The sequence below is a fragment of the Nannospalax galili genome, unplaced genomic scaffold (genome assembly GCF_000622305.1).
Source record: "Nannospalax galili isolate Female #2095 unplaced genomic scaffold, S.galili_v1.0 scaffold87, whole genome shotgun sequence".
Taxonomy (NCBI): domain Eukaryota; kingdom Metazoa; phylum Chordata; class Mammalia; order Rodentia; family Spalacidae; genus Nannospalax; species Nannospalax galili.
In genome coordinates, this window is record NW_008360320.1 from 5,671,313 (window position 1) to 5,679,382 (window position 8,070).

General features: G+C 39.5%; 1 non-coding gene across 1 annotated transcript; it reads left to right on the plus strand.

Moving 5' to 3' along the window:
• Positions 1-4,782: 4,782 nt before the first annotated feature.
• Positions 4,783-4,885, plus strand: LOC115068771. The gene has a single exon (XR_003848119.1). It is a non-coding gene; the product is annotated as a U6 spliceosomal RNA (small nuclear RNA).
• Positions 4,886-8,070: the final 3,185 nt, after the last annotated feature.

Consider the following 8,070-nt stretch of genomic DNA (forward strand, 5'->3'; position numbering starts at 1 on the left):
AGGGAAAGTAGGAGTGTTTGGCTGGAAAAGGAGGAGGGAGGGACATGCAGGGGGCCAAGGTTTGGGGGGGCGACTAAGGGAAGGAGGAATGGTGGGAGGCTGGTGTTATTGGGGGTAGGGTGAGGATAATGGGTGTGCTGGGACTAGGGAGGGAGGAGGAAGGAACAAGAGTAGGGATGAATGAATCTTAGGGGACTAGGCAACCCAGAGGGAAATGTGATGTTCTCAAAACCCCTGAGAAATGCACATACAGTGTTTTAACATAAGTATATATGTATATGTACTTATGTATATGTATTTACGTTAAAAGTACATAAGTATCTACTTTTACATATGTATGGGGGCTGTGGGGCAAGGGACACATTGCCAGACAGAAGAGACCTCCCTTTGAGTTGTTGGTGAGCATGGTCCAAGTGATTTACAAAATACCACAGGCTATTACCAAAGCTCTGTTATCCCCAGAACTAGAAGATAAGACCCTACTGCTGAAGAAAGGACATGCTTTGGATACAGGTCTTGGAGCGATGGAGCAGGAACTACTCAGTAGCCTTCTACCTGAAGTTTAGCTCTCATATTGCTAGGTGATAATATGCAAACTGTTAAGGGAGAAAATTAAGCAATGGCCCAACCCAAAGCCTAATAACCATAATAACCAGTACAGCAAACCTACCTCTAGTGGTGCTTATATTAGTATTTTTCTGTTGCTGTCATAGAAACACCATGACCAAGGGAACTTATAAAAGGAAGAGTTTATTTGAGCTTACAGTTCCAAAGTGGCAAGAGTCCATCATGGTGGGGAGGCAGAGGTGGCTGGAGCAGGAGGAGAAACCAAGCTCTCACATCTTTAAGCAGGTAAAGGAAGTGAAAGCAGCTGGAGATACGGCAAGACTTAAGAATTCTTTAAACTTGCTCCCAGTGAGGTGCTTCCTCCAGCATGGCCACACCTTCTAAGACCTCCCAAAAAATCTCCAACAACTGGGGACAAATGTCCAAATACTTGGAGCCAATGGGGGACATTCTCTTCAGACCATTGCAGGACAGTAGTGGCACTGTTACTTGGGGGATAATCAACAGCTATCTAATTTGATTTGACGACCTCTTAATGGAAGTGAACTCATGGGTGGCACTGTAAACTCAGCCAAATACACATGACTGGAGAGGTCATAGATCCTAGAGAAAACCCTATCTCTGTCATATCTCTAGATAAATGAAATTTCTTACCATATGCTAAATATGGATCCTTATATATATAGACAAGCATATTGTACATCACTCATCAAAGAAGACTTTTTTGTTTTTTGCAACAGATGGAAACTACTGCAGAATTCCATAACTGATCAGGCATAGACAATATATGTCTGAGAGTTGCCCATTCCAAGATGGCATATCTATTGTAGAACCTTTATACCCAAAGCTCATGGAACATAGTGGAACGAGGGGTAGAGAGAAAGATAATGCATCCTTCAACTCTCACCAATGTAGTTTCCTTATACAACAGAGTGTGATGCACACACAAGGCCACAACTTATTTTAAACAATAAGGGACTGCAGAGTGTGTGTCCCTGGGTAGGACTCCTATATTAAAGCTCACCCACCCATTGCTCTGGGACCATTTCAGATGAGGGGATAGAAAGACTGTAAGAGACAGGTCTGGTTCATGAACACACGGAAACAGAGGTTTTCAGACCACTGAAAGCTGGCATATGTGAACTTGTGGCAATGGTGATATCAAGAATAGGACCCATGCCAACTCAATCAGACAAGGGCCCAGAAGGGAGAAGAGAAATGGGTAACAGGATGGCCCTAGAATGGGAACTATTGGAGACTGATTACTATTGGGTGAGGGAGAGAACACCTTGCTTACTATCTTTAGATAGGCTGACTGGACTCTAGTGGATGCATTTGCACTGAAGGACATCTGGGTAAAAATGCCTGACTAGATAAGACTTAATCTATATGGTGGAATCATGAGGTCTTGTGGGGGTCTGGGGAGATATGGATGGGGGAGGAGATCTCAATTTGATTAAAAACTGTTGTATGAAACATACAAACCCTCATTTAAAAAAAAAAAAAAGACATGTAAGGGAGACAAGAAAATTAGACAAATTTAAATAAATAGCCTTTGCCTAAATGGGAGCTAAGACTGAAAACTAGGGACAGTTTTTATAAAGTGAAATTTTATTTTGGCTTGTGATTCCAGAGGGATAGTCCATAACGGTGGGGAAGCATGGCAGATGGTAAGATGGTAGCCAGAGTATGAAGCTGACAGATCACATTTTCAACCACATGCAAAGAACAAAGGGAGAATTAAGAGTGAGGTCAGAGTATAAATTTACAAAGTCTGCCCTCAGTGATCAGTAAGGCTCCATCTCCTAAAAGTTCCCTAAGCTTTCCAAACAGTGCCACCAACTGGAGTTTGGTGTTCAATGTGTTCAAAGTGTTCAAAGTGTTCAAATGCATGAGACTATGAGAAATATTTCTCATTCAAACTACCACATTCCACTCCCTGCTTCCCATTGGCTCATGGCCATATAATAATGCACGATGCGTTTAGTCCAAATTCAAACATTCCCAGTCTTTCACAGTTTCAATACTGTTCAAAAACCCAAAGTCTGTTTTGAGACTCAAGGTAATTTCTTATCTGTGACACCTTATAAAACGAAAAAGCAAGTTACATGCTTCTAACATACAATGGCACAGCATATACATTCCTATTCCATAAAAAGGGGGGGGGTGGGTATATAGTGAGGAAATACTGGACCAAAGCAAGACCAAAAATGAGCATGGAAAATGCCAATTCCTGTAGTTCCAAACCCAGTGTCTAGAACATTAATTTCTTAGGGATCAGGTGGCCCCATGCCTCCGACTTTGATGCTGGCATCATACACCTTTCTCTTGTACCAATTATACTTCGTGTACACATGGTGTTTTAGAAGAATGTGACAGATTGTGGAACTTTGTAGAAAGGCAGTTGAGTGCTATAAGCAGAGCTTAATGGGTCATTCTAACAAGAGCCTGGAAGACAGTAGCGTTGGGAGTAATGTGGTCTCTGGATGCCTAGCTTATATGTATTTCAGAGGGGATCAAGATCTCTTTTAGCCTGCATTCTAGAGGCCAGTTATGTTGTATTTTGGCAAAGGATAGGGCTGCCTTCTTTTTTAAAAAATATTTTATTTATTATTTTTATTTTACCTGTATGAGTGTATTGCCTGCTTGTATGTGAATGCACCCATGTCGTGCATTGCTGTGGAGGTCAGAAGAGGGTTTTGCATTCCCCCGGAACTGTAGTTAAGGACAGTTAGTAGCTGTCATGTGGGTGCTGGGAATCAAACCAGGGTCCTCTGCAAGACCAGTCAGTGCTCTTAACGGCTGAGCCATCTCTCCAAGAACTGCCTTCTGACTGTGTCCAGAGGAATTTCCCGAGGCTAAATTTAAAAGTACTGAATTTTGGTCTTTTGATGAAGGAAATTTCAAGAAAGCATAACACTGCGTCTGTATTACTGATAACTCTTATATAGGTATATAATGAAAAATAGCAAGTGGAGCAGAATGAAATATAGCATAAAGTCTAGCCTTGTGCTGAAGGACGGGCAATAATTGTTAAGGAGATTGGTGTTGTTAAGAAAAGCTTTCTGTTCTCCAGTGGAACAATGGGAGGAGTACCATCAGGGCAAGACTTCACCCACTTAAGTTTCCCCCTTGTGAAAGACAAAGATCTAAAAAATCTTCTGTCCTAGAATGCAACTACACACAAAGGCTACTCTCAATGTGATTTGGGAGGCAAGGGTCCATCCAAAGCTCGCAGCTGAATCTGGCAATGTCGTCCACATGGTACTGACTTTAGAGGCGTGAAAGATGCAAGAATGAGTGAGTTTTGGATTCTTCTTCCATGGTTTCAGAGAGCCACTGAAAACAGGCCATTGGTGGCAGGGGATCCGTTTGGAAAAGGTTATGACAGGCCATGGTCTGAAGCTGTGAAGGTGAAGCCTAGGTTGTGGTGGAGACCTCAAGAAGCTCGGATACCAGAGCTGTGAGGCATCTGCCAATAAGAGCTGATCTTTTATTTTCTCAGTCCATATTCTTACTACATTTACATACTTTAAACCTCTCACCACCAGTATAAACAAAGATTGAAATAAGGGGATAATCAAAGTATTGTCAAAATAATGTAGTTGAATGCAGTCACATTACTCTTACAAAATAAGTTCAGTGATAATTTTCAGTGAGGATACAAAGACACTATGAACTATTAATAGAAGCTAAGAAATCATTTACAGTATTGTTTAGTTTATTTTCTCATCTTTAAAATTTTACTTATTTTTTTTATTTTATGTATATGTGTGTATTGCATTGCATATATGTAAGTGCACCTGTGGCACACAATGCCCATGGACATCAGTAGAGGGCATCAGACCCCCTGGAACTGGAGTTAAGGATGGTTGTTAGCTACCATGTGGGTTCTGAAAACCAGACCCCGGTACTCTGAAAGAGTAGACAGTGCTCTTAACTGTTGAGCTATTTCTCCAGCCCCTCATTTTCTCATTTAAAAAAAACATGGAGTTTGGCTCTTTGTATAGTGAAAAAATCATTATTAGCATCATAATTTATAAATTTAGAATTATTAATTTATAAATAAATATCCACAAGCATAAAATATCTGTTCCAAAAAGTTAGAGATGATCAGATGTGATGCTGCTTAAAGTATGAAAATAGAATCATGGACTGAGGGAAGAAGCAATGCCACTTTCCAGAGCAGGGTGGGTAAGAAACACAAGGTCCTGCTTACTTCAGCATTATATGTACTAAGATTGGAATGATACAAAGAAGATTAGCATGGTTCCTGTGCAAAGTTAACATGCAAATTTATGAACCATTCCATATTTTGACATAGTATCAACATGCTATTTAAACTAATGTCTCTACACCTAGGTTAGTGTTAGGTTAGTGCTGTTCTGTGACCTCATCAGAGAAATTTCTTTGTGCAGATGACAAAGGTTAAGCAGAAACTCACAATTATTCAAGTCTTAGGGACCAATGAGGAAGAAGTGGCAGAAGGATTCTAAGACCCAGAGGTCAGGAAGGACCAGAAAGAAACAACGTTTTATGGATGTAGCAGTATCTCTGGACTCATGAACTTCACAGCAGCTGTCATTACCTACACAAGAGCTGCACAAGATCAAGACAATCAACATTCTAGCATGGAAGAGGAAGAGATTCGTGAGGTCTCACCATTAACTGAGGACCTATGGAGAAGTGATGCATTCTGGGGAAGGAAAAGTCAGCTTTCTTTAAGGGTATTAACCATGCTCCTGTGGATGGCCCTCTACCATAAATATATGGTCAGCATAAATTAGACTCAATGCCTTATTTAAGATTAAAAAAAGAGAACATGAAATTGGGGAAGAGTATGATGGAGGTGGGGTGGGTCTGGGAGGAGTCGGGGGTCCATATGATTAAAATACATGAAATTTTCAAAGAATCAAATTTTTTTAATAAAAAGAAACCTCGGGTCTTCAGCTGAGTTTTTCAAGGGTTGGGAATATTCAGAGAGATGCACTTAGTGGGCTTTGTTGAGTTCTGAAGTCCACATGTTCATGGCAAATATAAGCTCATTGAATGTGAAGGATGCAGTAGAGAAGTTCTCTTATATTAAAGGGGCATCAAGTCAACAGGAAGAACTGAGAGGTTCTATTTTAGAGTTTTCAAACTCTAACCCTCTGGATTACCAATATTCTACATGCATTTCTCAATCCTACTGCCTTATAAAGATCAATGCATAAGGCTAGGCAGAGATTAAGGCTATCATCTTGATGTTAAATAGCTCCATAGAATTGTTTTTGTTTAACATTAATAATATTTCCTTTGAAAAACAGCATGTTCTCATGGATGTTTTAATCTTGTTTTTGAATTATGGAATGTCATATTCCATAATTACTCCATTTATGAATGCACAAGAGTTTTCACATCTGGACACTTTTTATAAAGTTTAATAGTTAGTAGAAGATAAGTGAATAATCTTAGTAGAAATAAAAAATATAATTTTTTCAGAAATTATATGAGATAGCTAAAATTATACTGAAGCAAGAATGTGAAGTTAACCATTTACTCAGTTGCTTAACAGCTTTGAGCTTCTACATTTGTTTCTTAAGTTTTAAACTAATAGAGTTGATGAAAAGTCTGCAAATTTATTTCCATTTCTACATTTATTTGAATAAGAAAAATACAGAATTGACATTTCTACCCAATTATTTATAAGTGTTAAATGATTAAGAAGTTTAAAAAATTAAAACCTAGGACTGGGGAGACGGCTCAGCAGTTAAGAGCACTGACTGCTCTTGCAGAGAACTCAGGTTCAGTTCCCAGCACCCACAGGCAGCTAACAATTGTCCTTAATTCCAGCTCCAGGCAATCTGATGCCTTCCTCTGTGGGCATTGTATGGCACGGGTGCACTTACATACCTGCATGCATTGTATTCATACATTAAAACACAAGCTTCCTCACAGTACAATGTGATTAACGTTTCAGTTGAAGGTGATAGTAAAGGATTGCTGGTGGACTAAACATTTAACATAACTACCAATGTTATAGGCGTTCTCTCATTCAACTTTCAGATAAATTCTGCTTTGAGTCTCCAGCTTCTATCAGTATTATTTTCAGTTAAGATGGAGAAAGATGCCCCATAAGTAAAAATCATCTTACATGAGTTCTTTAAACAATTTTTCATAATAATGATAAGTTCTATATGTATTATATAATTATAACCCAACATTATATTACAGTAATATAGTTTGTGAAGAGATGAGAGTATTTCTGATGCCGTTAGGTAAGAAAGTAAAAATAGAATCATCCTCAGGTTTTATTTTCAAATGCATCGAATTTTCAACCAATATGAAATGAACCTTTTTCTTCTTGTTTTAATAGTGAATAGTTTCACTGACATGGTAGCAAGTTTAAATCATAAATATGAAGGATCTACCACTAAGTCCTTTGTCCAGTCTAAAGTGCTAAATAGCTAGTGATTAACTGAGAAATCTACAACTGTCCAATGAGCTGAGAGTGCTTATCCTTGATTAGAACACCTATATCAAACCCCTGCCTCCCAAAGTTTAGGGATCATTGTGGAAGCGGGGGGGTCAGAAAGATTGTAAGAGCCACTAATGAAGTTTCTATTCATGTCTAGAATACGTTAACTAGTAGCAAGTATCCTGTCCTGGTTCTTACATTTTTTTTCTGCCCCCTCTTCTGTGTTGTTACCTGAGCCTTGGGTGTAGATGTTGCATTGTATTAGAGATACTATAGCTACTATGCAGTCTGCTGAGGGAGAAAAACAATCAATGTAGAGTACACAGCTATGAAGTCTATAAACCACAACAATGAGTAGCCCAGCAGCTATCTTTGTTGGTATAGCAGTGGCATTTTCATAGTGAGGATAATCAGTAGCTGTCAAATTGGGCTTAAGGCCCAATAAATGAGAGGGAAATCACATGTGGCACCAAAGACATAGCCAACCACAATGGCTGCACAGGTCATAGTTCTAAGAGAAAAATACACTAAACAAATTTAATTACCTACCATATTCTAAATACATACCCTTATATCTACAGACAAGTATATCTGTCACCATTCTCCAAAGAAGATTCCTTTTGCAACAAATGGAGACTATTACAAAGATCTCCCCATGACCTTTGAGATGTGAAAGTAATAGAAAGCTGGAGTGGTAGGTGGAGAGCAAAGAAAGGAAACTGATTATATAACTCTCTCCCATAAGGTCTCTTGTAACTGACTTTGTTTTACTTCTGGGTGGCGGACTCCACTTCTGGCTCCCAGCACCCTCCTCCCACCATCCTTATGACAAACCAAGATAATATTCCTCCAAACTACAGTTTAGGGAGTAAAGGAATTTATTGCATTTGTTAAGAACATAGGGTGGTGGTGAGGGTTACGTACAAAGGTGTGGGGACCCTTGGGCTTTTCCCCTACATCATGGCTGGGGCTCCCTGACCTTTTGCTGGTGGTCCAAGATGGAAAAGGCCACCTCCTCACTCCAGTTTCCTTAGTCCCTCTGCCTC